This window comes from Equus przewalskii, chromosome 10, assembly GCF_037783145.1.
Source record: "Equus przewalskii isolate Varuska chromosome 10, EquPr2, whole genome shotgun sequence".
In the NCBI taxonomy this organism is placed as follows: domain Eukaryota; kingdom Metazoa; phylum Chordata; class Mammalia; order Perissodactyla; family Equidae; genus Equus; species Equus przewalskii.
The window spans coordinates 19,982,298-20,010,000 of record NC_091840.1 but is presented as its reverse complement, the minus strand read 5'-3'; the positions used below and the strand labels follow the sequence as shown (position 1 = coordinate 20,010,000).

General features: G+C 56.3%; 3 long non-coding RNA genes and 3 other non-coding genes across 6 annotated transcripts; 4 read left to right on the top strand and 2 right to left on the bottom strand.

Moving 5' to 3' along the window:
• The first annotated feature begins 1,261 nt into the window (after positions 1-1,261).
• LOC139074229 (U2 spliceosomal RNA) lies at positions 1,262-1,452 on the top strand. The gene has a single exon (XR_011523767.1). It is a non-coding gene; the product is annotated as a U2 spliceosomal RNA (small nuclear RNA).
• Positions 1,453-4,628: 3,176 nt separating this feature from the next.
• Positions 4,629-6,465, bottom strand: LOC139074034 (uncharacterized). The gene is made up of 2 exons (XR_011523343.1): positions 5,478-6,465; positions 4,629-4,894 (listed from the first exon to the last, which is right to left on the bottom strand). It is a non-coding gene; the product is annotated as an uncharacterized lncRNA (long non-coding RNA).
• Positions 6,466-15,371: 8,906 nt separating this feature from the next.
• Positions 15,372-15,562, top strand: LOC139074226 (U2 spliceosomal RNA). Its single transcript, XR_011523764.1, has one exon. It is a non-coding gene; the product is annotated as a U2 spliceosomal RNA (small nuclear RNA).
• Positions 15,563-15,692: 130 nt separating this feature from the next.
• LOC139074033 (uncharacterized) lies at positions 15,693-20,170 on the top strand. The gene is made up of 2 exons (XR_011523341.1): positions 15,693-16,239; positions 18,822-20,170. It is a non-coding gene; the product is annotated as an uncharacterized lncRNA (long non-coding RNA).
• LOC139074032 (uncharacterized) lies at positions 19,498-20,329 on the bottom strand. The gene is made up of 2 exons (XR_011523340.1): positions 20,118-20,329; positions 19,498-19,745 (listed from the first exon to the last, which is right to left on the bottom strand). It is a non-coding gene; the product is annotated as an uncharacterized lncRNA (long non-coding RNA).
• Positions 20,330-24,942: 4,613 nt separating this feature from the next.
• LOC139074227 (U2 spliceosomal RNA) lies at positions 24,943-25,133 on the top strand. The gene has a single exon (XR_011523765.1). It is a non-coding gene; the product is annotated as a U2 spliceosomal RNA (small nuclear RNA).
• The last annotated feature ends 2,570 nt before the right edge of the window (positions 25,134-27,703 follow it).

The window sequence follows — 27,703 nt, the reverse complement described above, 5'->3', positions numbered from 1 at the left end:
TATTTTTTTCTTTTTCTCCCCCAAGCTCCCTAGTACATAGTTGTATATTTTAGTTGTGGGTCCTTCTAGATGTGGCATGTGGGACGCTGCCTCAACGTGGCCTGATTAGCGGTGCCATGTCCGCACCCAGAATCTGAACTGGCGAAACCCTGGGCCACCGAAGCAGAGCATGCGAACTTAACCACTCAGCCACCGGGCCAGCCCCAAAACTGCTCTTTCTTTTGGTGCCCTTTTCTAGGCCCCATGCTCTGGGCTTCATAGGCAGATCCGGCCCCTTTGACTAACTAAGCTGTGTGGTCTTGCGCAAGTTGCTTAACCTCTCTGTCTCAGCTGCTGCATCTGTAGGCAAACTCTGCAAGTTTGACAAGAGGAGAGCACATAGTACAAAGCCTGGCCCAGACAATCAGTGTTTCCTATTGTACTCTCTATAGGCAATACAGTTACTCAGTTGTTTCTAGGTCACAGCCATGCCCCTTCACCAGAAACTCGTCGGACACCAGATCCCGCATTCTAGACTACTAAACCAAGGTTGCCTCATTAGTTCCCTTTATGCTCCCTCAACCCCACAAGGTAGGCATCAAGGTTTCCACTTCTCAGCTAGGGAAACTGAGGCTCGGGAGGTTAAGGAGTTTGCCCAAGGGCCCTGCCAAAAGGGAAAGGCAGGGGTCCTGATGACCAGGGAGGCAGCCCTCCCAGGGCTCGACCTAGGCTCCAACTGCTCTCTGCAGCCCCTGACAGGCGACTCCAGACGGGCCCTTCTAGGCTCCCAGCCCTTCGGCCTGGAGCGAGCCAGCTCATGGGACCCTGCTGTCCTCATAGTGATGACCACGGGGCTTTCTCCGGAACTCGGAGCTCGCTGCTCCAACTCCCTCTCGCTCCGCCCATCTCTCCATTCACCGCCCCGCAACTCCCTTTGGTTGTGTCTTTCCCCGAGAGTTTGTACCCAGAAAGAGCTCGCCCCCAGCTAGCTTCCGCCTCTGCGCGCGGAGGGCGGCCGCACCGGGGGAGGAGGACCCGCGCGGGGAGGGCGGGGCATGCAAATTACACATGGCGCTTCAAACAAGCGGCAAAAGCAGATATAAAAATTCACTTAAAGTTTTTTCACTTAAAAAAGTAGAGAATTTAAAATTCGTCACAAGAGACTAATGTATGAGTGTCAAGATACTAAGGAAATGACATCTTTATTGAGGGTGACATGGCTCACCGTGACTTGACTATTAATGTGAGGAAGGCGGCGGCGGGGAGGGGACGGGCGACAGACATCGCTTCTCGGCCTTTTGGCTAAGATCAAGTGTAGTATCTGTTCTTATCAGTTTAATATGTGATACGTTCTCTATCTGACAACAATATGTTAAATGGATTTTTGGAGCAGGGACATGGAATAGGAGCTTGCTCCGTCCACTCCGCGCATCGTCCTAGTATTGCAGTACCTCCTGGAACGGTGCACCCCCTCAGGGAAATAATTCGAGGTTAACAACAGACTATTACCTCTTTTATCAGGAAAGGGGGTGATCAGTAGAATGTTTCCATAGAAAATATGTCTTTGTCATTTTAAAAGACACTTTTTAGCCACATGGTTCCAAACGTGGATGATTTTCCAACCCATGGTGTTACCAATAGGAAACAATCCAAAAGGTCGCTGCTTAGATGAGCGTCTAATTTTCTCTTATAGGATTTGTTTTTTCTTTTAAGCCATCTAAGAATGTAGTTTACAGTCACTGCTAATGAGCAGTGTTTTGAGGGTAGTTTCATGGAACCCTACCACTCTTATGGACTTGATTCTTGCTTAGCACCGGAAGCTGACACAGACCAATCTCATATTTTATCAATCACTTTTTTCTGTTACCACGAACTCTAAGGTGTCTTCATCCCATGCCTTGTCCCCATCACCTTTTCAAATCTTTCGCTTCTTCCCAATTCCTAAAATCCTGTCCATTCTCCAAGAATTCTCTCTCCTCTAATCTCTGAATGCTCTTCATGTTGTTGTGCAAACGTGGCCTCTCTGTGGAGGACATGGTTCCCCTACAGCCTTCTCAGGGGGTGTGTCTCCAACATACTAGAATGGGAGTGGGTGTCCTTGCTCCTTCTTGCTGCTTCCAAGACAGCATCCTTGAAACGGAATAAAAACACTAGCTTTGAATCTCATGTCTTCAGTCTCTATTCCCCATGTCCCTCCTTGCTGCACTCATTGGCCCCCCAGGACATTCCATTAGTTCCTTAAAGATGTTAACTCCTGGCTTCGCTTCATTTCTCTAACATTACTCCTGTTTGCTGATTTCAATATCTCACACACAAAAGATGATTGTACCGGGCAGCTCCCGCTGAGAGCCACAAAGATCCTCCTGGAATTGAGGCAAAAATTATGGGCTTCTCACTTCCTTGCATGTTGACTGTGCCCGGGATTTCACTTATACAGGTGACTGAGTGACAACAAGGAGAGGTCAGCACCGTTGAAGGAAGTGTCATTACTTATAGTTCCCAAGACAGGGGGGCGTGCCACCCCACACAGAGCCACATGGGGAAGCGCCCGGGAGGCAGGAGAGGAGAAAGCATGGCCTGTATTGAGGAGGGCCGGGGAGGACAGGCCGAGGCAGGGGAGGCAAGTCTGAGCCAGCTTCCGACTGGATGGCTGGGATGTAGCCGGGTGGGCTCTAGGGGTGGTCTCTCTGTCAGGTACCTGGCTCTGGGAGGACAGCGGGCAGGGGCAAGATGGGCCAGAAGTGTGAGAGTAAATAAAGGAGGGGGTGCGGGCACGGGCTCTGGACTGGTGCGTTTGCACATGAGAGGCGGGCTCGCAGGCAAGTAGGTTACCGTCCCTGGGGGTCAGCTAGCCCCGGAGGGGCAGTCTCTTCCAGGCTGGCAGGCCCTCAAGATGCCAAAGCATCCTGAAATATAGAAAACTTAAAAACATGATGAATGCAGTTGATAATAACCGTATTTGACCTTTCCTTCTTTCTTCTCTTTGGTTTTTTTTTTTGGTGAGAAAGAGTGACCCTGAGCTAACATCTGGGCCAGTCTTCCTCTATTTTGCATGCAGGATGCCACCAGAGCCTGGCTTGATGAGGGGTGTGTAAGTCCCTGCCCAGGATCTGGGCCTGTGAACCCTGGGCCACCAAAGCAGAGCGTAGGAACTTAACTACTATGCTTCTGGGCTGGCACCATATTTGACCTTTCTAATTCAGGGATTACGTAGGTGTAGAGGGTAGAAAGGCACAGAGGGTAGGGGTGGAAGCTTTCGACTTGAGAAGAGAGTGGGACATACACCTCTACTACCAAGGCATCCACTGATGAGGTCAAATTCCTGAATGAAGGGTATAAATTAGGGTTCATCCATTCGAGGAATATTTATTGAGTGATGACTATGTGCTAAGACCGGGGAACAGGGGCCATAGGCATGACAAAGACAGGGCCCTGATCTGAGAAAGTTTCTAGTCTCCAAGGGAGAAAACAGGTTAGTCAGTCATCATGGATCCACAATAATTTCCCAATCTGGAATTCCTGAAAACCATTCCTTTTCATGAGTTTCCCACACTTGTTTGTCAGCATAATATACCCTTAACGGAGGCAAGGCATTAGTTTCTATTTATCCTGCCCAATGATAGAAAGCCTAGAAATTGATGAGAAACAGCTGAACACCCAACAGAAAATAGGCAAAAAATAGATAATAGATAATTGTATAAGTTCGGTGTTGGGGAAGGCCTTCTAACAGTGACTCAAAATCCAAAAGCCCAATGTTTAGGAAAGATTGATATACCTGAGTTACAGAAAATCTAAATTCTCTGCAGAACACAAGACATAAGCAAAGCAAAAGAATGAAAAACTGAGGAAAAAAGTACATATACTACAGAAAAGCACACTCACCAATTATATGATGAGATCCTAGAAACTGACAAAGAAACAGCTGAACACCCCGTAGGAAACGGTCAAAGTATCAAGAGTTGACAGGGTAAAAGAAACACAAAGGTATAGGGGCCAGTCCGGTGGCACAGCGGTTAAGTGCGCACGTTCCGCTTTGGCGGCCTGGGGTTCGCTGGTTGGGATCCCGGGTGTGGACATGCCACCATGTGTCAAGCCATGCTGTGGCAGGCATCCCACATATACAGTAGAGGAAGATGGGCACTAATGTTAGCTCAGGGCCAGTCTTCCTCAGCAAAAAGAGGAGGATTGGCAGCAGATGTTAGCTCAGGGCTAATCTTCCTCAAAACAAAAACAAAATCAAAAAAACACCACAAAGGTATATGCTGACATCTTCCCCCCAGACAACCTTACCACTCCAGGCCCCTCTCTGTCCCCTGAACTCTCTGGACCTGGGCCACCTGTGCGTCCCATAGACCCTGATGGAGTCACTCTATGGCATCCTAAGGATGGAGCAGGATGAGCTGGGGGGGGGGGGGGGGCTGACACACCAGGGACCTCCATGAGACACACATTCCCTTGCCCCAAAGTCAGAGAGGGAAGTAAAGCCTTCAGTGAAACAGGGGCTCCAGTTATCCAGGGTGGGGGGCGGGGGGACAACTGGGATGATGACGACGGACGGGACATTCCTTCCAAAGCAAAGGCAAATTGCTTCCTCTTCCTACCCCTTGACCACTGAGAAGGAAGCCCAGGGCCCAGTGAAACTCTTTGGGTTCTGGAAGCAACACATTTCACACCTGGAAGTACTGCTTGGGCTCATACACAGGGTGAAGCAAAAGACCTTCAGTCTTCTTCCTCTTGAGGATCATCTCATATAGGCACTCAAGGCCGGGCTGCAGGCCGAGCCGTCCACAGCGCTGTAGGCCGGCTGGAAGTGGGGCAAGAAGGAGGAGGCAGTGGGCGCCATCTCGGTGAAGTGGTTCCCCATGGTGCTCTGGCTGAAGTGCAGGTCTTGGGCTCACGGTAGAGGCTGGGTGATCTGAACAGGGAAAGGTCACGGGAGAAAAAAAGGGGGGAGACGTTTAATAATAAACATGAAACGTGCAACTTCTTGATCCTTTCCTAAATCAGTCGGCATTGCTTCCTTTTTAAAATTCGTTTTCTTTTTTTAAAGCAGCCGCAGGTGTAACAGAGGCGCTCCCCGCTGCCTGGGGGCCCTGACAGGTGCGATGAGACCTAGAGAAACCGCCAGGTCCCGGGACACGGAGGTGGGGGCGAGGCCTCGATCCGGCGGATGGTCAGCTTCCAGCGTCCCCTCGCCGAGGGTGTGGAGCGGCAGCAGACGCCGCGACCCCTATCTCCCAGGCGACAATCCTCGCGGGAAGGGGCAGGTCGGACAGCATCCCCAATTAAGAGTTAGGGTGCAGGTGCTGAGACCGGAGAGCGAGGCCCGCTCCCAGCCGCCCTCCACATCCCCAGGCTGTTGACACGCCCCTCCGTACACCGCGACCCCCTCCCGACCGCCCCGCGACACTCTCTGCCCGCTTTCCTCCCATCGCCGACGGCAGCTCGCCAGGCCCCGCGCCGAGGCCGCCTCTTTGCCTCCCGCCTGCCGCGCTCACCCCACGCCGCTCCGGGCCGGACAACCGAGCCGCCAGCACAGCCTCCAGCTCGGCCTGCAGCGCGCCGGCACTGCGGGGCGCTCCCGGGCGGCCGCCTTAAAGCCCGCGCGTGACGTCACGCGACGCGGGCCAATCAGCGGCCCCAGGCGGAGGGGCGGGCGGGGCGTGGAGATGTGCGCGCGGCAGCCCAGCAGCACCGTGATGGAGGTCTGCTCAATCGGTGGCCGTTTTGTTTGACCCTTTCTACCATATTCTAACATTTGGAATTCAAGTCGGCATTAATGGCAGGAAGGGCAAAAGGAACATGCGTGGCAGCGTTGACTCAGGAGGAGAGGTGACCACCCCGCAACACACTCCCGCCGCCGGGGTCTACTCAAGACATGCGGACGAGTCTCTCCTTTATCTTTCCTAATTCAGGGTTCAAACCTGTGTGAACCTGGAGCCCCATAAAATAGCCTCAACCCATTACCCTTCTTGATCCTCACAACAGCTGTGAGTTAGGGCCTGGGTAAAGTTTGCCGTTTTATAGGTGAAGAAAGCTTCAAAGGATTCAATGACTTGTCTAGGTTACACGTAGCTAGTAAGTGGCTGAGCAAGGATCCGTCTGAATCCAGTGCCTGGGCCCCTCACCACTTAGCCATCCATCGTCTGTCATCAGGGAGGCATCCTCAGCAGAAATCCCTCAGTTGCTGGTCAGAGTGCCAGCCAGGAGGACACACACCCCCTACACACACCACCACCACCACCACCAGGGCCTCCCTTGCTCAAATAGATAAAGACAGAATTCTTCACTCCATAGGGTGTTTACTGACCACATTCATACCGTGGGCCATATCTCTGAGCCAGAGAGCCTGTGGGGATATAGAGGATGTGCAGGCCACAGGGCCTGGCCTCAGAGGGCTTACACTCTAGCGAGAGACAAGACTCGCCAGTGACCCGGAACGTTGGGCCCTCGTAAATCGTAAGATAGCCACTTGTAGGACTTCAGAGGAGGGAGAAGAAAGTGCCAACTAGAAGCTTCTGGAAAGGTTTCTAGAAGTTAATTAGTCCCATATAGGATCGGTTAAAAGAGGGGGACAGGACTGGGTCATCTCCCCAGTCACTGCAGCCTGATACAGTCTGGGCAGCCCTGAAAGAGGAGGAGATGTCACAAAGGGGCGGTGTGACCCAAAGGATAACAGTGATACCCTCCCTTCAGGGAGGTGGGTAAAATTGAAGGAGGGGCGGGGGATCAAAGGAGAATGAAATGGCAACTAATATTTCCATCGTTACCAGGAGGCTGGATTCTTGCATTTATTATGTAATTAACCTTTTACAGGCTATATATGAGGGGCATTGGGAAAGGGGAGGGGAAGTCATTGGCAGGCAGGAGGGCCAAGCTCCTACCCACCAGCTTCCCATCCGTTTAGCAGCAGCCTGCCTTGCCACCTCCTTCTTCCCCTCCCTGCTACAAGCCCAGCCACCCGGTTTCCCCAGCCATGCAGGGAGCCTCCCGGAATCCCCGAAGAGATCAAGACCTTAGGAAATTAGTTTGTTACACCGCCATGGGGGCGGGGAGGGCAGCTTGCAGCAGGAGCTGAGGCACGGTGGTGGAGCTGAGCACAGTGAGTTAGGAGAGGGGAAGACAGAGCAGGCCAAGGGGTTGGGAACCATCACCCTGTTGAGTGGCCACTGCATGCCAGGCTCTGGTCTAGGAACTTTGCATACTTTTTAATACACAACTCAACCCAGGAAGTAAGTATGGTTATTCTTTTTTGTTGTTGTTAAGATTTTATTTTTTATTTTTTCTCCCAAAAGCCCCCCGATACATAGTGGTGTATTTTTAGTTGTGGGTCCTTCTAGTTGTGGCATGTGGGACGCCGCCTCAGCATGGCCTGATGAGCGGTGCCGTGTCCGTGCCTGGGATTCGAACGGGCGAAACCCTGGGCGCAGAAGCGGAGTGCGCGAACTTAACCACTCGGCCACGGGGCCGGCCCAGTGTGGTTATTCTAAAGAGAAGAAACCAAGCGCAGAAAGGCTGCGTAATCTGTCCGAGGTCACCCAGCTAGAAATTGGCCAAACTTGGCTTTGAAAAAGTGTTAGAATGTCTGTGAAACTAAAAACACACAGAAACTGAAAACACCCAGATTGTCCCGTGTTTCTTCCACAATCTTTGAAACTTCTTTAACATTTCTCCTATATCTCCTGAGCCTCACACCCAAGACGGAAATTGTCATGAGATTATCGATAAAGGAGATGAAACTGGCAATCCCACCCCCTCCTGCATCTTTTGTGTCTGCCAGGGGAAGGTGTTGATGAACAAATGGGGAGGAGGAGCAGGGCAGGGAGGGGTGAAGGAAGGGGCCCAGCTTGTCAGGGCGGCACCAGGCTGTGGGCCTACCCCAAGGCATCTCCTGTAAATGGGAACTCCAGTCCCCACCCCAGCCCACCCCAGCCCCGGCCCCAGGGAGCCTTCCTCCAAACGGCCGTCTCCTCTGGCAGCCTCACCTCTGCAGCCCTTTCTCTCCACAAGATCACAGCCCGGGACCTGGCGCATGGGGTGGGGGGGTGGGGGGGGATTCCCTGAGGAGAACATTGGAGCATTCACACATTGAGCCATCATACGTGGAGTGCATGCTAGGCGCCAGGCACCGCCCTAAGTTCTGAGCCTACAGCCCCGAGGGAGATGGATAAGGACTCGGCCCCGTGGAGTGTACATTATAGGGGGGAGTGGGAGAGACAGGCGGTGAATAAAGACGGTAATTCGCAAGAGGGCGGTGCATGCCATCAAGGAAAATAAGGCAGGGAGGTGTGCTGGAGAGTGACGGGGGCGAGGGGAACTACTTCAGATTGGAGGGGGGTGCTCAGGAAGCCCTCTCCAGTTGGTGACATGAGAGCCAAGGTTCAAGTGACAAGCATTCAGGGAAGTATTTCAGACAGAAGGACAGACCAGCTGGGACTACCTGCTTCCTCCTGTTGGCTCCCCAGCCGGATGAGACTGCAGCTGCTGTGTCATGGTTCCTCACCGGAGCCTTCTCCCCTCCAGCCTCAGCCCTGAGCCCTGAGCCCAGGAGCTGCTTCTTCTCGCCTGCATCTCTGCAGGGCCCAGCCCCGGGCCTGCACACAGAGGGCAGTCGGGAAATCTTGCTTGATTGTCTGAGCAGGGTGGAAGGATTAAAGGTCCTCGGAGTTCCCGGAGTGTGGGAACCAAACGTCCACCGGAGCCTGGCTTGCCCTGCTCTACGGGCCTTGAGCCCTGGGCGGTTGTGTGAATGCGCCTGAGGAATGCCTATAAAGCTCTGCGTTTCTAGGCAAGGTCTGGTAGTATTGAACTCTCAGGGGAAGGAGGGACTTCTTGGAGGAGAAAGACAGAAGCCAGCGGTGGGGATGACACTGGAGAGAGAGGCCCCCTCAAGGCCTGGCGGGCTCAGCCCTGGGCTGAGAGTCATCAGGAGTCCTGTCCCTCACTGTCGACTGCTTGGAAAAGTCACTTCCCCTGGAGCCTGGTGTCCTCAGTTCCTAACAAGAGGCTTAGATGTTTCCAGGTCCCGTCCCCTCGGACAGCTCACGCTATGGAGTAGCGGAGGGGAGGGGACGGAGGGAGCTCACCTAGGAAGTGGTTGAGGATGTCCTTGTCTCCACAGCATCCTAACCAGGTACCTGTCTGGGCGCCCAAAGGAAGGGAGGCGAGGAGTCTGCAGGAGAGGGGGTCGGGGGAGTGGATGCCAAGGAGCAGCTTCCGCTTAGGAATCACAGAGACCCATTTGGCAAACCCACTTTGTTGCCTCAAGAATAAAACGGAGAAGACACAACCTACTTCTGAGAAGGGGGTGTGGAAGAAAGGCATGTGTGTGAAAGGGTCCCATGGGTGCCTTCTCCTCTACCAGGGGCCCTTTCAGAGGCAGCCCTCCCAAAACCGAGCCCAGGGCCCAGCCAGGGGCTGGAAAGAAGCCGATGCTGCCCCCTGGTGGCCGTGCTTGTCACTGCCTGATTCCTGAAAAAAAGTGCCGGGGCACGGGCTTCAGCGATACAGGTGCCTTGGCCTCCTTCTGGAGTCTTCCTTTCAGACGGGGCCTTTCCTACAGTTCGAGGTTCTGAATGCAAAATCCAGCCTCTTCAAGCGGAGGTGAGATCAGATTTAAATGAACATCATTTGAGCAGAAAATCTAAATTCACTTACATTTCCCACACTTTTACGGAGAGCCTGCCGATCGGTGCTGGGAACACGGAGGCAGGCGGAGCGGCAGGGCCAGGAAGGTCAGGAAGGGCGCAGGTGCTGCCGCGTTGCGGTGTCTGTGGGGACAGATCCACGTGGGGACGGATGGCCGGCGTCCGTCTGCACGAGAGCCTGGCGCCGAGGGGCGGCCTTGGCTGCAGGAGGACTTGGGTGGTCAGCGAGAAGCAGCAGCAGGAGCCCCGGCAGGGACACAATGCCCGGGGAGCAATGGCGAGGGGAGGAACAACCGAAGCAGAGCGAGGCAAAGAGGTGAAGCCAGGGGAGAGGGCCAGGCCAGGCTCCTCAGGGAACAGGAGGACCGCCCCGGTGTCCACGCTGATGGGCTCCTCAGAGCCTTCACAACAGGCGCAGTCCCCAGTGACCTTCAATATCCTATTCGGACTGTTTTGTTTGATCGGAGGTTTCTCTGCCAAGTCACCCATCTTGTCTCGCATACACTGAGAGGGAATACAGCTTCGAATAGTGGTCCCGAAATTTGAGAGTACATCAGAGTCATCCGGAGGACTTGATGAAACCCAGATTTCTGGGCCCCACTTCCAGAATTTCTAATTCAGTCGGTCTCGGGCTCATGGGCCCGAGATTGTGCATTTCTAACAAGTTCTAAGGGGATACCGATGCTGCTGGTCCGGGGACCACGCTGAGGACCACTGGCTTGGCAGATGAGTTCCCATGCCGGCTTTAACATTTCTCGGTGAGCCCTTGGGCCAGTTACTTTCCTCTCCCAGCCTCAAGCTCTTCATCGGTAAAAACGGGATGGTAACATTTATCTCATGGGGGTATTATGAGAATTAAATAAGGCAAAACGTGTGAAGTACTCAGCAAAGGCCTTGACCTGTGCCAAGTCCTCTATGCGTGGCAGCTGTACTAACGGTGGGCACTGAGTTTATCGCAACCAATGACAAAAAGCGTTGGCCCAAGAAGCCCGTTTAATGTGGGATATCTTCCTCAGATAGCATAGAGAGGGACACGTACGAATTGACCCCCGACTGCCGCTTCTCTTCCAACGTATGTGCCTTCCGGCACTGCCTCTCCAGCTCGAATGTGCCACGCCAGTTCCGCCTGACCTTATCAGGAGGCAGTTTCAGGTTGAGTGGGTGTGAAGGGGACTGAACCGTGTCCCCCAAAGTTCAAACCGCTGAAGCCCTAACCCCACCGTGACGGTATTTGGAGGTGAGGCCTTTGGGAGGTGTTAGGTTTAGACGAGGTCTTGAGGGCACGGCCGTCGGGCTGGGATTAGTCCCCTTAGAAGCAGAGGCCCCAGAGAACTTGTTCCATCTGCATCACACGAGGACAGCATGTACCGGGGGCTTTGGGGAGAAATAGGAAAAATAAAACCTTTTAACGTTGTGTTTCGTTTTGTTTTGAGGAAGATTAGCCCTGAACGAACACCTGCTGCCAATCCTCCTCTTTTGGCTGAGGAAGACTGGCCCTGAGCTAACATCTGTGCCCCTCTTCCTCTCCTTTTTTATATGTGGGACACCTGGCACAGCATGGCTTGACAAGCGGTGCGTAGGTCCACACCCGGGATCCAAACCGGCGAACCCCAGGCCACCAAAGCAGAACGTGTGAACTTAACCACTGTGCCACCAGGCCGCCCTGAAAAATAAAATCTTGGGGAAAAAAGAAGAACCACTTTTTCTTTCAATGACTGTTCCGTGCCTGGCCTTTCCTCATTTCTTCTCCACTGTTCAGTTGGTCTTTTATACTTGTCTCCGGGAGCTCTTTATGTGTTAGGAAGAAAAGTGCTTTTTCCGTGCTTTGGGTTGCAAGTATTCCTTTTCTTTTTCTTTCTTTTGATTTTATTTTTCCTTTTTCTCCCCAAAGCCCCCCGGCACATAGTTGTACTTTTTTTTTTTTTAGTTGTGGGTCCTCCTAGTTGTGACACGTGGGACGCCGCCTCAGCACGGTTTGATGAGCGGTGCCATGTCCGTGCCCAGGATCCGAACCGGCGAAACCCTGGGCTGCCCGAGCGGAGTGCGCGAACTCAACCACTCGGCCACGGGGCCGGCCCCGTGAGTATTCTTTTTCCTTTTTCAAGATTTTATTTTTTCCCTTTTTCTCCCCAAAGCCCCCCCGGTACACAGCTGTATATTCTTAGTTGTGGGTCCTTCTAGTTGTGGCACGTGACGCCGCCTCAGCGTCAGCCGACCAGCGGTGCTATGTCCCCGCCCAGGATTCGAACCGACCAAACACTGGGCCGCCTGCAGCGGAGCATGAGAACTCAACCACTCGGCCATGGGCGCCCCCCCCTCCGACCCCGCAAGTATTCTTGTTTTGTCACTGATCACCTGTAACGTGATGTGACACACCTGGGTGGGAGCTGGGAGCAGAGACGGGCCAGACACCGTTCCTGCCCTCGGGGAGTTGCCGACCCAGGCTTGAGACTAAGACACCTGCCCCAACGGCCAGGAGAACAGGCAGGACAAGGAGGAGGCCCGCGAGAGATGAACAGACGGTAGCGGGGTTCAGACCGCAGCAACCCCCTTCTCAGGGAAACCAAAGTCCGAGCAGAAGATGGTCTGAGACACGCAGAGCTGAACAGGGATCCTGGGATGGGGAGGCCAGAAGAGTCGTGTCAGGTGCAGGCTGAGCACATGAGATGTCGTCTCATTTGACCCTCCTTCTTTCCTTCCACAAATATTCCTCAAGCGCCAAGGCCGTGCCGAGGTTCCGTCCCAGGTGCTGGGGACGGAGGAGCAAACAGAATCTCTGCCGTCGAGGCGAGAAGCAGATAGGCCAACACCGTCGGTGCAGTTGTGAATCTAACTGTGCGCCTGTGTGCCCGCACGGCCGTGTCTGTAGCCCTCTCTGTGCCGTGGGATGATCGCGGGTGTCCGGAACGACTCGGCAGCTGGCAGGAAAATAAAGCCAGGGAAAGTGGGACGGAAGAATAATGCCCAGGGCGGGCAGGGGAAGACTCTTCACAACACCGTAAAACGGATGTTCTCTCCATGTGACCGACGGGCGGTACTTTTCCTAGAGCGCACTTATCACGAGATTCCCATATGCCTGTCGTTTCCACGGGTAGCTTCACAAGTCCCCGAAGCGGAGAGCTGTTATCATGATCCCCTTTCTGTAGTTTAAAAAAAAGGAGGCCCAAATTGGTTAACGGGCTGCTCGAGTTCCAATCCTGCCCCCGCCTCGAATTAGCTGTGTGACCTTAGGCAAGTTGCTCAGCCTCTATGAGCTTCAGTCCGGAACCGTGCTTTCCCCTAGAAATATGGCAGTGACGGGAGTAATTTTAAATTTTCTGTGTGGCCACGTTAAAAAATAAAATAAAGAGAAACAGGTGAATTACATTGAATATTTTATTGAACTCAATACATCCAAATATCACTTCAATATGTAACCAATTTTTTTTTTTCTTTTTTTTTTTTTTTTGAGGAAGATTAGCCCTGAGCTAGCTACTGCCAATCCTCCTCTTTTTGCTGATAGGAAGCCTGGCCCTGAGCTAACATCCGTGCCCATCTTCCTGTACTTTATACATGGGACGCCTACCACAGCACGGTGTGCCAAGCAGTGCCATGTCCACACCCGGGATCCCAACCAGCGGACCCCAGGTCGCTGAGAAGTGGAACGTGTGAACTTAACCACTGCGCCACCGGGCCGGCCCCTGTAACCAATATTTTTAAAACTGAGATTTTAAATGTGTTTACAACGTGTATACTAAGTCTTCGAAATCCCATGTGTATTTTACACTTCCAGCCATCTCCAGGAATCACATTTATAGGACCGACCCCATTTCCAGTGCTCCAGCTACACGTGGCTGTGACAGTTCAGGTCAATAGGACGGGGTGGATAATAACAAGGGGCGTGGATCAGAGTGGAGTAAAACGAGTGAGGCACCCGCCTTGGCAACAAGATTTAAGGGAGCGCCAAAGACCCAGTAGTCAAGATAAGTATCTCGATTATCTTATAATCAAGAGAAGATTTATTTATCAAGAGAAATAAATATTATTAAAAGAGAAGTAAAACATGATTTATCTTGCTCACTGAAGATTGGGCGGGGGCACTCCCGTCAATCCCTCCCTCCCCCAGGAAGATGCCTCCCCGGCCTCCCCCTACTCCTGGCCCTGGATACTGACAACAACAATACCCACCTCACCGGCCCTCGGCCCTCGAGGGAATTAACTGCGCTAATACACGGAGAGCCCTCAGCCCAGGGGCTGGCATCCGGAGGGCTCGGGCAGCACCTGCCATCAGGCTTCCCGTGCTGCAGAGTGAAACGACCGACGGGGCTTCAGTCTTACACCCACGATACCGCCTAGCTCTTCTGAGACCAGATGAAAGCAACATCAACTCCCCCGCTACACGGAACCTCTCTTAGGAGGGCGGACGGGAAAGGCTGAGCGGGCAGCCGGCGGTCTTCACCACAGGGGGAACCTTTACCCCAACTTGGCCAGAGGCCTTAACGCATCGACGGGCCTTGATGCCCAGAGCATCCCCGGCAGTCGCCTCTCCTCTCTGGTGTCCTGCTGCCCCTAGCGAGATCTTCCCTTCTTCACCCCCGCATCGGGCCAGCAGCCTCCTAACTTCTTCTCTGATTCAGTCCCTCTTGCGAAATTTCTGATCAGCGAGCAAACCTTTGCGGAGCATCTCCTACCCGCGGGGCGGCCGGACCGGTGCTGGGATACAGAGAGAAGCACTGATGAGGATCACCGCACTCGATGATCTCCGATTTCCGCGGCGGGGACAAAGGATTGCCAGAAAGGGTGGTGAACGGTGCCCTCGAAATGAATTACCGGGTGGGATGAAATACGTAGGAAGGCCGCTACCGAGACTGGGGGCGGGGGCGGCAGGGCCCTTAAGGCAGGCTTTCTGCAAGAAGTGACAGCCAAGCAGGGTGCAGAGTATCTGCCAGGTGAGGAAGAGCTGTAGGGAAACCATGTCCCAGGCACGGGGAGCTCGAGGGACACAGCCCAGGACACGGTTCCTCCGCAGAAGCACCCAGAGACGCAGGTGCCGGAGGGCGGAGAGAATCCATCCGGCCGCCCCGCCCCCAGACACGCCGCCCCGCCCCTCCCCACCGCCGGCCCTGCGCCCTGCGCCCTCCGCCCTGCGCCCTCCGCCCTCCGCCCGGCGCGCAGGCTGGCCCCGCCGCTCCGGGGGACGTCCCCAAGACCTTCGGCTCCCTGAGTCGGTGAGCCCCTCCTCCGCCGCCTCCCAAGCTCGTCTTTCCGCCCGCGGACACCCGATGTAACACGATACAGTCCGGGCGTTTCCGGTGAAGCCGTCTCGCGACCCCGTGTGTCTTCGGGAAACTGTCCGCCGCCAGCTGCCTTCCTCAGGCCCTCTTGCCGCCCGGCCTTCGCGGCCGCGGTGCTGTCTCTTCTCTCCGTTGGCACGAAAGAGAAGCCCAGCTCCCGCTGAGGGCGCGCAGGCGGCCCGGGAGGTACGGTGGATCCGCCGTAGCCACGCCTCCTCGGGCGGGAGAGGGCGGGGCATGCAGATTCAGAATGGCGTTTCCGTCCCAGAACGACGGGGCAACAACAGGTAGGTAAGTTCTCTTTAAAAATCCGGAGGATCGAAAATCTGCACCAGAGCCGACTGTGTGGTGAATTCTCAGAGTATTGTCGCAGAAGCAAAGGAAGTGAGACCTGGGCTGAGCGTGCGGCGACTCACCGTGAGTTGAAAGTGCGTGGTAGGAGGCCGGCGGCGGGGAGGCCTGGGTAGCGGGTATCGCTTCTCGGCCTTTTGGCTAAGATCAAGTGTAGTATCTGTTCTTATCAGTTTAATATCTGATACGTCCTCTATCCGAGGACAATATATTAAATGGATTTTTGGAGCAGGGAGATGGAGGAGGAGCTTGCTCCGTCCACTCCGCGCATCGACTTGGTATTGCAGTACCTCCAGGAACGGTGCACCCCCACGGGCAGAAACAGGGTTTATAGAAAAGAAGACTTGCGAGCGGTTAGTTTTCTGTTTCGCGAAGGACGTGAGCGTACGCCACGGTCCTGTTTTCGCTTTCCTGTTTTTGTGTCTTGAACGTAGGCGGAAAAATTCGTTTAGCAGAGACTTACTGAGGCTCGAGTTTTGCGTGCGTGTGTGTGTGTGTGTGTGTGGGTAGTCCCTCAGCTGTCTCTCTCGCTCTTATCGTGCACTTTGTTTTGTGCTGCTGTTCGGCGGTCTTCACGAACAGCGCCATACTGAGCGAGGCTCAGTTGCAGTGCTTTTTCGGCTCAGCGCAAAACCTAAGGCATGTCACTTCCTCCTGCCTTAGATCTTGGTCTTTTCTGACCTTTTCCTTCACCTCTCCCCGAATGCTGAAATCCTGTATTTTCTGCAAGAATTTCTTCTCTCTTCTGTCTCCTTTCTGTCTCAATGCTCTTCCTGTACTGTTAAAATGCTGCGGGCAGGGTTTTGACGGGGTTCAAGACAGGCTGCCCCAGGACGTGGCGCTCTGGTATTCGAGCTGAAGACGGACAAAGGCTCGGAAGAAAGACTCAGGAAGAACATTTAACCTTCTCGCCAAACTGCTTAAAAGAATTTAACGGAGAAGGCTGTTGATGAACATAATCCGTAACCAATCTGTAAATGAAAATGTGGGTGAGTATATTCTGAGCTAAATGTGAGGACCGTGGCCCAGAGCCTTCCCGAAGCAAGAAAGGGCGCCGAAGAAGTGGGGTGTCCAGAGTCGTTGTATACCCCCAAAGAGGATGTTTCACGTGTGATTGAAATGTCCCTTTTACAATAGTCGTGAGGCTGCTCTGTGGGCACAGCGATTGATGGGCACAGCCGGTAGGTCTGCTGTCTCGGTGGACACGGCAGGGTGGCAGGTCTGTAGTCTCTAGCTGGGTGGTCACTGGTGAGCTGGGTGCTCAAAGGTGAGCGCAACAATCAGTTCCTAGCCTAGGGAGAGATGCTTATCCTTAAGGAAATGCCAGTGTGGGCGGAAGTTGCACCTTTATCTTAAGGGCCTTCGTTCTTGCCCGTGTTTAAAGCAGATCTACAGCTTAGAATGCCCAGTGGCCACGTCAGGCCCTTTTGGAAAAACCAAAGTCAGGCCGAATTAGGTTTACACCAAATGGCTTCCTCATATACTCCACTATATCCTATTGCTTACCATCTCTATTTGTCAAGGCCTGTTCCAGGAAGGAGCTAGAACCATAAGATAGCTATAGTATAATGAAAAATAGGTGTGGTAGAAAGGCAACAAGCAGCCCATTTGGGGCCCAGCAAAAACTTGGTTGACAAACATTTGCATTGCCATCTCCAAGGAAATTGTCTTCCTCCCCTCTGAAATCCCAAACCGCTACCCCCATCCTCCTCTTTTGTCTTTAGCTCAAGATGCATACTAAGGTGGCAGCTTCGCCCATTCTGGCGAGTTGCTCAGGTTGCCTGGGTTTCTCCCAAGTATACATGTTAATTAACCTTTGATTTCCTCCTGCTAACCTGCCTTTTAAAAAATTTGACCAGCCAGAAGTGTCCTTGCTCCCTCTTGCTGCTTCCAAGACCGTTCTCACACCAGCCTCAGAACGGAACAGTGGGGCCCGCCCGGTGGCGCAGGGGTTAAGTGCGCACGTTCCGCTTGGGCGGCCCGGGGTTCGCCGGTTCGGCTCCTGGGTGCGGACATGGCACTGCTTGTCGAGCCATGCTGTGGCAGGCGTCCCACCTATAAAGCAGAGGAAAATGGGCACGAATGTTAGCTCTAGGGCCAGTCTTCCTCGGCAAAAAGAGGAGGATTGGCAGCAGATATTAGATCAGGGCTAATCTTCCTTAAAAAAAAAAAAAAAGGAACAGAAACAGGAGCTTCAGTCTCACGTCTTCCGTCTCTACTCCCCGGTCCTCCTTGTTGCACTCGCTGGCCTCCACAGCACTCCAATTAATTCCTTCAAGATGTTAATTCCTGGCTTCTCTTGGATTCCCGAACGTTGCTCCTGTCCCAATGTTTCTTGATCTCAATGTCCCACCCCCAAAAGACGATCGTTACCGAGCAGCTCCCGCTGAGAGCCACAAAGATCCACCTGGAACCGAGGCAAAAATTATGGGCTTCTCACTTCCTTGCGTGTTGACTGTGCCCGGGATTTCATTTATACAGGTGACTGAGTGACAACAAGGAGAGGTCAGCACCGTTGAAGGAAGTGTCATTACTTATAGTTCCCAAGACAGGGGGGCGTGCCACCCCACACAGAGCCACATGGGGAAGAGCGCCCCGGAGGCAGGAGAGGAGAAAGCATGGCCTGTATTGAGGAGGGCCGGGGAGGACAGGCCGAGGCAGGGGAGGCAAGTCTGAGCCAGCTTCCGACTGGATGGCTGGGATGTAGCCGGGTGGGCTCTGGGCTCTAGGGGTGGTCTCTCTGTCGGGTACCTGGCTCTGGGGGGACAGCGGGCAGGGGCAAGATGGGCCAGAAGTGTGAGAGTAAATAAAGGAGGGGGTGCGGGCACGGGCTCTGGACTGGTGCGTTTGCACATGAGAGGCGGGCTCGCAGGCAAGTAGGTTACCGTCCCTGGGGTCAGCTAGCCCCGGAGGGGCAAGTCTCCTCCAGGCTGGCAGGCCCTCAAGATGCCAAAGCATCCTGAAATATGGAAAGCTTAAAAACATGATGCATACATACAGTTGATAATAATTGCATGGTTTTGTTTGTTTCTTTGTTTTTGAGGAAGATTAACCCTGAGCTACATCTGCTGCCTATCTTCCTCTTTTTGCTGAGGAAGGCTGGCCCTGAGCTAACATCTGTGCCCATCTTCCTCTCCTTTATACCTGGGACGCCTGCCACAGCAATGGCTTGCTGAGCGGCGCCGTGTCTGCACCTGGGATCCCAACCGCCAAACCCCAGGCCGGGAGCGGAACGTGCGCACTCCACCGCTGCGCCACAGGGCCGGCCCCTGTATTGTTTTTTCTAAAGATTGGCACCTGAGCTAACAACTGCTGCCAATCTTCTCTTTTTTTGTTTCTCCTTCCTTTTCTCCCCAAAGCCCCAGTACATAGTTGTATATTCTAGTTGTGAGTGCCTCTGGTTGTGCCATGTGAGACGCCGTCTCAGCGTGGCATGACGAGCGGTGCCACGTCCGTGCCGAGGATTCGAGCCCTCAAAACCCTGGGCCGCCGAAGCGGAGCGAGCGAACTCAACCGCTCGGCCATGGGGCCGGCCCCCGATGATAACTGTGTTTTGATCTGTCTGATCCAGGGATTACCTAGGGGTGGAGAGTGGAAAGGCACAGAGGGTCCGGGTGGAAGCTTTCCACTCAAGAAGAGAGTGGGACATACACCTCTACTACCAAGGCATCCGCCGCGAGCTCAGGTTCCCGGATGAAGAGTGTAAATTAGGGTTCATCCACTCCAGGAATATTTGTTGAGTGACGACTGTGTGCTAAGACCGGGGAACGGGGGCCATAGGCGTGACAAAGACAGACCCCTGCTCTGAGAAAGTTTCTAGTCTCCGAGAGAAAGAAAACAGAACAGTCAGTCATCCTGGATCCACAATCATTTCCTAATCTGGAATCCCTGAAAACCGTTTCTTCTCACGAGTTGCCCACGCTCGTTTGTCGGCAAAAGATACCCTCAAGGGAGGCAAGGCGTCGCTTTCTGTGTATCCTGCCCAATGATAGAAAGAGAGCCTAGAAGTTGCTGAGGAGCAGCTGAACGCCCCATCGAAAAGGGGCGAAAAATAGACGGATGATAGATCGTCGGATAAGTTTGGCGTTGGGGAAGGCCATCTAACTGTGACTCAAAATCCGGAAGCCCAACTTTTAGGAAAGATTGATGTACTTGAGTTACAGAAAACCTAAATTCTCTGCAGAACACAAAACATCATACGCGAAGCAAAAGACAAATGAAAAACTGAGGAAAAAATTGCCAATAGATCACAGAAAAGCATAATCACCGATGATATGAGGAGATCCTAGAAACTGACGAGAAACAGCTGAACACCCAGCAGGAAACGGGCAAAGATCGAGAGGTGACAGGGGAAAAGAAACACGGGTATGCGCTGGCGTCTTCCCCCGGGGGCGACCTTACCTCTCCGCGCCCCTGTCTGTCCTCTCCAGTCTGTGGCGCCCGCGCATCGCGCAGACGATGCGTAGGAGTATCGATCCGCTCCCTCCGTGGCATCCTGTACGTGACCAAAAGTGAGGCCATTTCGTTACGCAGAGTGGCCCCCGCCCCTCCGCTGGGTGACTAGTCGCTGCTCTGCACGGTCTCCTCAAAACGGCCCCGTGCTCTCCCGGTGGATGGGCTCCGCTTACTATGGACTCCCGCATAGCTCGATAAATTAAAACTTTGTTCTGTGAGTTTCTCTCCAGGAACAGGCTGACCACAGGTCACACCTACACAGTATCCGTCACAGCTGACAGGAAAATGAACAGTGTCGTGCCTGCATCCCGTCACGGCCATTTCTAAACCCCCTCCTTACTGCTCATTTCCCCTGTGTAACTGCCTCAAGATTCTGTAATTCTGGAAGAGGGGTTTTTGAGACATGACTCACCCGTCTTCCGATTGGCCGGCTAATCCCATTAAACTTCCTTTCTCCATCTCTAACTCGTTGTGATTAATTGGCTCAGAGGGCGGCGAGCAGAGCGAGCCCATTGCTCGGTACGGTCGCCACGGATGGGGCGGGAAGCTGGGGGCCCGGCACGCCAGGGGCGGCCATGAGACTCTCGGGCTCCCGGGCCCCCCAGTCAGGGAGGGAAGTGAAGCCTCCGGTGGAACAGGGCAGCAGAGTGTTTAGGGGCTCCTGTTGTCCGGGGCGGGGCGTCCCCTCCAAAGCAGAGGGAAGTTGCTGCCTCTTTGTCCCCCGACCACTGGGAAGGAAGCCCAGGGCCCCGGGAGCCTCTTCCGGTTCTGGAAGCATCACGTTCCACCCCTGCAAGTACACACACCGCTGACGCAAAGGACCTTCAGCTTGGCAACCCTGCCCTGAGCCCAGAGGGGCTGTGAAGCCCTCCCAGTGCGGGGGCGGGGGCCGGACGACCCGGTGGACCCTGTCGTGTTGGGGACAGGGGGCAGGTCAGCCAGGAGAAGAAATGCTGTGTGGAGTTTACGGCCATCGAGCCACAGTGGAGGATCACAGCGTGGGCCTTCGGGTTCCCAGAGCCAGGCCAGGCCAGGCCACCTACAGCAGAGACTTCTCTCCCTTCTGAAGAGCAGCTCCCTGCACGCTACTGGGCCTTGGGAGAGACGGATGTGGACCGCGGGTCCGGGACTGTCCATCAGGCCTCCAGGTCGTGACGTCCGGGGCGGGGCGGGGCGGGGCCAGCAGCAGCGGCCGAGGCCGCAGCAGGGCCATCAGAAGGTGGACGTGGTAGACCAGGATCCAGCCTGAGCAGGAGGAGGGGCCTGAATAAGAGGCCCTGGACGGGCCAGCCCGGTGGCGCAGCCGTTAAGTGCGCACGTTAGGCTTCTCGGGGGCCCAGAGTTTGCCGGCCCGGATCCCAGGTGCGGACGTGGCACCGCTTGGCAAAAACCATTGCTGTGGTGGGCGTCCCACATATAAAGGAGAGGAAGATGGGCACGGGTGTTAGCTCAGGGCCAGTCTTCCTCAGCAAAAAGAGGAGGATTGGCAGTAGTTAGCTCAGGGCTAATCTTCCTCAAAAATATATATAAATAAATAAAGAGGCCCTGGACAAGCCACCGACAGGGCAGAGTGACCCTGCCAGCCTTTGTGGTTGGCCACCCCAGGCCTGGCACGATGGGCACGTGAACAGTGGGGCCACGATAGCGGCCATGGAGGCCACACGCGGCTGGACACCCCTTCCGGGGGACCTCAATCCCGAGCACGGTGGGGGTGCGAGGGCCCAGCCATTTCACCCCGGGGCCGCGGGGCTCCTCTAGGGGCCGGGGGCGTTTCAGAGCCTCCCTTTGAGCGGCCCAGCCTTGGTCAGGCCGCATGGGTGCCGAGGCTCTCCCCCTGCAGAAACCTGCCTCCGCCCTTCTCCGTCTTTCAAAGCAGTGAGCTCCCCAGCCCCAGTCAGCCATTCACAGCCCTCGCTCCGGCTCGACGGCTTCTTCCCAGACGACCCAACCCTTCCTTCCTCTGTGACTCCGACTCCAAAAGTCAACTTTCTACCAAAACCCAACCGCTCAGTAAGACACGGGCAAAGCTCACACAGCTCACGGGACTGGTAATGAACGTGGTTCTGTAGAGGGAGACGTGCATATTAAAATGGCACTGAGAGAGAACCTATTTTTCTTTCTTTATTTTTGAGGACGATCAGCCCTGAGCTAACACCTGCCACCAATCCTCCTCTTCTTGCTGAGGAAGACTGGCCCTGAGCTAACATCTGTGCCCATCTTCCTCCTCAGTTTATACGTGGGACGCCTGCCACCGCACGGCCCAACAAGCAGTGCCGAAGTCCACACCGGGGATCCGGACCAGCGAACCGGGGCTGCAGAGGCGGAATGTGCGAACTTAACCCCTGGGCCACCAGGCCGGCCCCTGAGAGATTACTTATGACCTGTGAGTTTGGCCCAAACCCAAGAGTCTGATAACACCGTGGGTTCGGTTAGCCAGGCTGCAGAAACAGGAACAGCTTGAGAAACTCTCTGGGGTGCTCCTGGAGTCCCCGTCTCTGAGCCGTGGCTCCCCAGTCCTTTGGGTCCTGGTACCAGGGACCTTGAGGGTGCAGCGCCTTAGCGAAGCCCATGGCGCCTGGACGAGGCCCGGTGCCAACCGCAGCTGGGCGGTCCCGGCTGTCTGTGCACGCGGCTCTGAGCAGGCTGGGTGCCTGCCGGCGACGGGTCCCGGCTGGAGGGAACCAGGCTCCCAGGAGGCCCCTGCGCGCACTAGACGGTGAGGCGAGCAACGTCGACGGGAGCCCCTTCTCCGCCAGGAACGCGATTGTCTGAGGGTCCAAATACCTGGGACAACGTTGACAAAGTGACCACCGAAGAACGCAGGCCCGAGCAGAGGGGTCTTGGATCCGGCAGGCCGAAGAGCCGCCGTCCTTAACCACGTGCCAGGCACCGGGTGGGCGAGGTTGATGGACTGTCTCGTTCAATCCCGATCCATTCGCTCGTCCCTTCGGCAACACTCAGGGGCTGAGCGGGCGCCGGTGGAGGTGGAAGTGCAGGAGACAGAGCGGTGGAGGAAGGAGTCCGGGTGGGATCTGCCCGGGGGGTGGCCGGGCTAAGGACAAAGCCCCGGGGTGACGTGTCAGGAGCGGGTCAAGGGGCCCAAAGCTCCGGCTATAAAACGGAGAAGTCCTGGGGATGCGATGGACGGCCCCGTGGCTAGAGTCCATCTCACCGTATTGCATGTTAGAAGGTTGCTAAGAGAGTAAATCTTAAAAGTTCTCACCCGGGCGGTTAAGCTCGCGCACTCCGCTTGGCGGCCCGGGATTGGCCGCTTCGGATCCCCGTGCGGACCCACCGCTTGTTAAGCCACGCTGTGGCCCCCGGCGCGCATATAAAGTGGAGGAATATGGTCACGGATGTTAGCTCAGGGCCAGTCTTCCTCAGCAAGAGGAGGGTCGGCGGTAGATGTTAGCTCAGGGCTGATCTTCCTGAAAAAAAAAAATGAAAGATGAAGTACGTTCTCATCGCAAGAAAAAAAATCTGTAACTTTGTATGGTGACAGATGGTAATTAGGCTTACGGCGGTGATCATTTCGCACTGTGTACAGCTACCGAATGGTTACGGCGTACACCCGACACTAATGTAATCTTATATGTCAGTTATACCTCAAGTTGTTAAAAAAAAACCCCATATTTTGATTGACCTCTGACGTAATCTCCTTGTACCCAATTCGAGTCAACAAATTTCCTCCACGGGCAAGAAAAAATAACAAAAACAAAAGACCACCAGGGGCTGGTGCGAGCGACTGGGAAACTCAAAGCCAGGTTGGGGCGCGAGGGGCACCTGGGGTGGGGGTGGGGGTGGGGGGCGCGGTGGCTCCCACGGGCCCCACGGGAGGTTTCGTGAGGGCCTGGTGCCGGCCAGAAGTGAGCGGCAGAGACGTCTGCGGCCGCAGGGAGGGCCAGGGCCGACCCACGCCGGGCATTTCCGCAGGGGCCTCAGAGCTGACCTGTCCAGAAGGGGAGCAACGTCCTGGGGGTCCCGCGGCCCCTGGCGCTGAGAACCGGGGAGAGGGCGATCGCCCGCTCCCCACGCGAGAGGGGGAAAGCCCAGGCCCGGAGTCACAGAGCCGAGAGCCCGGGCACGGTCGGGCAGGACGTGACCGCAGGTCCCCTTCCCGGTGGCAAAACCACCGCGTTCCAGGCCCCGCGCCGGCCGACCCGCGCGTGTCCGACCAGCAATCCTCCTCCCCTCCTGCGCTTAGGGCTTCCCTCTCGTAGACTCCGTCGGTTTAGCGGGACCTGGGCTCCAGACGCGGGTGGTGGTCTTGGGGCAGAGCAGGGTGAGGCCCGCAGGTCAGCCGCCTGGGCTCAAATCCTGACTCGGCTGCCTGCTCGCTGTGTGGCAGCGGACACGTTTCTCAACCTCTCTGGTCTCGGTTATCCCGTCTGCGAAAGGAGCTGATAATAGCTTCAGCCCGCTCTAGGGTCTCGAGGATGCAAGCAGGTTAAGACGTAGGAGGGAGTGCAGCGCAGCGCCGGGCGCGAGGCCCCGGTGGGGTGAGGGTTCGCGTCCCCCGCAGGGCCGACAGAACGGAGGAGTCAGGGAGGTTGGGGCCGCCCGTGGAGCCTCCCAGGCCCTGCAGCTCACCGCAGGCTTCGCGGAGAACCGAGGGAAGAAACGGGCGCCCGCCTGGCTAAGTGCGGGGGCTCTGGGTCGCGGAGGCTGGGCGCGGGGCCGGGGCGGAGACCGGCGCCCTCGCCCCCGCCCGAGTTCGCTCCCGCCCCAGGTCGGGGCCCCGGCTGGCGGCCCCGGGAGGACGCTCCTGTACCGGACGCACCGCGACGACGCCGCGGCTTGTCTTCGGGAGCGCGCGGACCGCCGTCGTCCCACAGCTCCCTTCCGCGGACGCCCTCCCGCCGCCCGACCCCAACGCCCCCGCCTCCGTCCGGGAGCGGGGCGGCGGGCGGCAGGCGCGGCGGCCTCCAGCGCCCGCGCGGGCTTCCGCGGAAGCCGGGGTGGTGCCGGGCCGACGGGGCCCGGGTGGAGCGCGACCCTGGGGGCCACGCCCTCCTGGGCGGGGCATGCAAAGAGCGCCGGGGCCTCCCGGGAGGACCGGAGGGCTCGGAACCGGGTGGGAACGTGGACCGGGAGTGCCGAGGACAAGGCGGCGGCGCCGCGGCCGGAGGGAACCGCCGGCGGGCGATCCGAGGGTGTGGCCCGAGGGCGACGCGGCTCACCGTGACTTGAATATGGATGACAGTGCGACGGCGACGGCGAGGGGACGGGCTACGGGCATCGCTTCTCGGCCTTTTGGCTAAGATCAAGTGTAGTATCTGTTCTTATCAGTTTAATATCTGATACGTTCTCTATCCGAGGACAATATATTAAATGGATTTTTGGAGCAGGGAGATGGAATAGGAGTCTGCTCCGTCCACTCCGCGCATCGACCTGGTATTGCAGTACCTCCAGGAACGGTGCACCCCCTCGGGGGCAGAGAGCGTCGACAACGACAGGCTGGTTGGGCTCTGGGGCGGTTACAACTGTTTCTCTGGTTTTGCGACTGGTTACCAGGCGTAGTGCTTTTGCTGGTTCGCTTGCTTTCTGCTCACTGTGCGCGCTTGGCGCTTTCCGGCTCTCTCATGTCTTAATCTGTTGCTTAGGGGTGTGGACGGAAACCTCGGCAACACGGCCCCGGCGGTAGACGTCCGTCTAAGGTTAAATTCCTTTGTTTCGGGGCCGCCCGGTGGCCGAGTGGGTAAGATCGCGCGCTCTGCTTCCGCCACCCAGGGTGTCGCCGGTCCGGGTCGTGGGCGTGGACATGGCGCTGCTCATCAGGCCACGCTGAGGCGGCGTCCCACACGCCCCGAGCTAGAAGGACCCGCAACTAAAATATACAACTATGTACCGGGGGGCTTTGGGGGAGAAAAAGCAATTAAAAGAAAAATTCCTTGTGTGTTTCGCATCATGCGAGAGAACCAGCGAACTTGTGTCCAGCTCTCTTGTTAGTGACGTCTAGCCCCCGGGCTCTCCCTCGCGGGGCTCCGGGCACCTGCCGCGCGGTGCCGCGACCCGGCGGAGCGAGGCCCCGGGAGCGGCGGTCACGCGCCGCGGGTCGAGCGGTGAGTCGCCTTTGCCGCAAGTCGCACCGCAGGGGCCGGGCCTGGAGCCGAGTGGTCGGGCTCCAGAGTCCCCGAGGGGCGCGTCTGAGGCGTCCCTTCCACGGGGACCGCCCGTGGTCGCCGTCATGTGTCTGCCGCCCCGTGTGCAGCCGCCAGGATCAATCCCGTCACACTCTGTCCCGGGGGGTGTCGGCCACCACAGGGAGGTGCGGGGCTCCCCCTCAGCTCTCGTCGGCGCCTCCCCCACCCCGGCCTCCTGAAACTCTCTCAGCCGCCTGCCACCTCTCCCGTGTATTCGCCGCCTCTTCTCTCCAGCGTCATCTTGCTGCTTCTTCATCCGCCTGCTTGACCTCGCCCTCCGGCCCCTGAGGTTGGCCCAGGCCGACAGGGTGGGGACGAACAGTTTCTGGTAGAAATACATCAGGCGGATGCGTTGTGAATAGGTGGGCGCCGCCTCCCATTTAGGTGACTTAAATCCCGTTCCTTCCTGTAGCCCTAGAATCTCTCTGCCGGACCCCTACCGCCCAGAAGAGACGACAGGCCGATGGGGTCACGCCTCCAAAGGCCTTCCCTGAGAGGGAGGAAAATTCCGGCCGGGGAGCTCTGTGGCGGTGTTGATGCCCTTTGGCTGCACGGCGGGCTCTCCTGGGGGCTCGACGAAATCAGACGCCGTCCCAGCACCACCATACGGCAACGGGATTGGGATCTCTGGCGTGGGGGCCCGAGGGTTTCCGGCGCACGGTGTGCCTCCGGGAAGCACTCCTTGGAGCCTCCGGTGAAGACTCTGCCGGTCAGCTTCCTGCGAAACAACGGATTTTCCACGACGGTGAAAGCGTTCGGCGCGCTCCTGCAAAGCCAGTCACGAGTGGGTTTCCGACAGTCCCAGGCCGGCTTCGCGTTTAACACACCGGAGGCGCTTGGCAAGCGGTGTGGGAACGAGGCCATAGTGAATTCCCTGGTTCTGTCACAGGCAGACGACCACCCGGCCCAAGCAGGTGTGAAGGAAACGGGGACCCCTCTCCCTGGTCTGACGGGCGAATCTAGCCAGCGAGCTGCAGAGGCTTAAAGTCAGTAGGCCGGAAAGCCAAGCTGTCCTGTGAGGCAGCCGTGCAGGCCTGGCAAGCCTGTGTCTAGACGACCTTGGGCAGCCCCTCCCCCCGTGACTGAAGACGCCAGCGGGATGCATCAGCAGTGGAAGAGATGGCGGGGGGACCTCCCTCTCACGTTGCCCGGCTGCGGTTCCCAGAGACTGAGGAAAGAGTGAGGACCCTGGTCCTTGCCCCCTGCCCACGCATAGATAGCACTGACCTTACAGGCCCCGTGTCACGTATCACCAGAAAGTTCTCGTTGTCCTTGCAAGATGACTATCAGATGTGTAGGCCCGTTCCTGCACCTACCCTGCTTTGTTAACAGGCGTGTGAACTGCGCTCAGACCTGGAGACCTCAGAGTCCTCTGGCTTAACCGTTCCTGGCTTCGACCTCCTCGCTTTGGTTACCGAAGAAGCTCCTTTAATTCACCTTCCCCCAGACTCTCTAGTTCAGTCCACACGGGGAGGCCTTGGGACCCGTGTGGGAATATGTTGAGAGCCAGTCCCGTAGCTTCTGCATCCAGTTGCCCTCTGCGGGACCGTATGCACCTCCTCCCGCCCCCCACCACCGAATTTGTTTTGGATGTTGAGACAGATGACACCACACACGAACCAAAGAGGGTATGAAAAGGTTTATAACTCACACGATGAGGCTTTCCGGGGAGAGCCGGGTGGCTCCCAGGCAGATTTGGAACCCAAGGAAAGGAGACTGGGCTGGTGTTTTTATGGTGGGGAGCGGACGGAGGACCCGGGGTAAGGCTTTTCACATCAGCTTGCCCGGCCGGGCGCAGGGCGGGAGGGGCAGAGGGAGTGGCGGGGCTCGAAAGCTGGCGGCCCTCAAACATCAA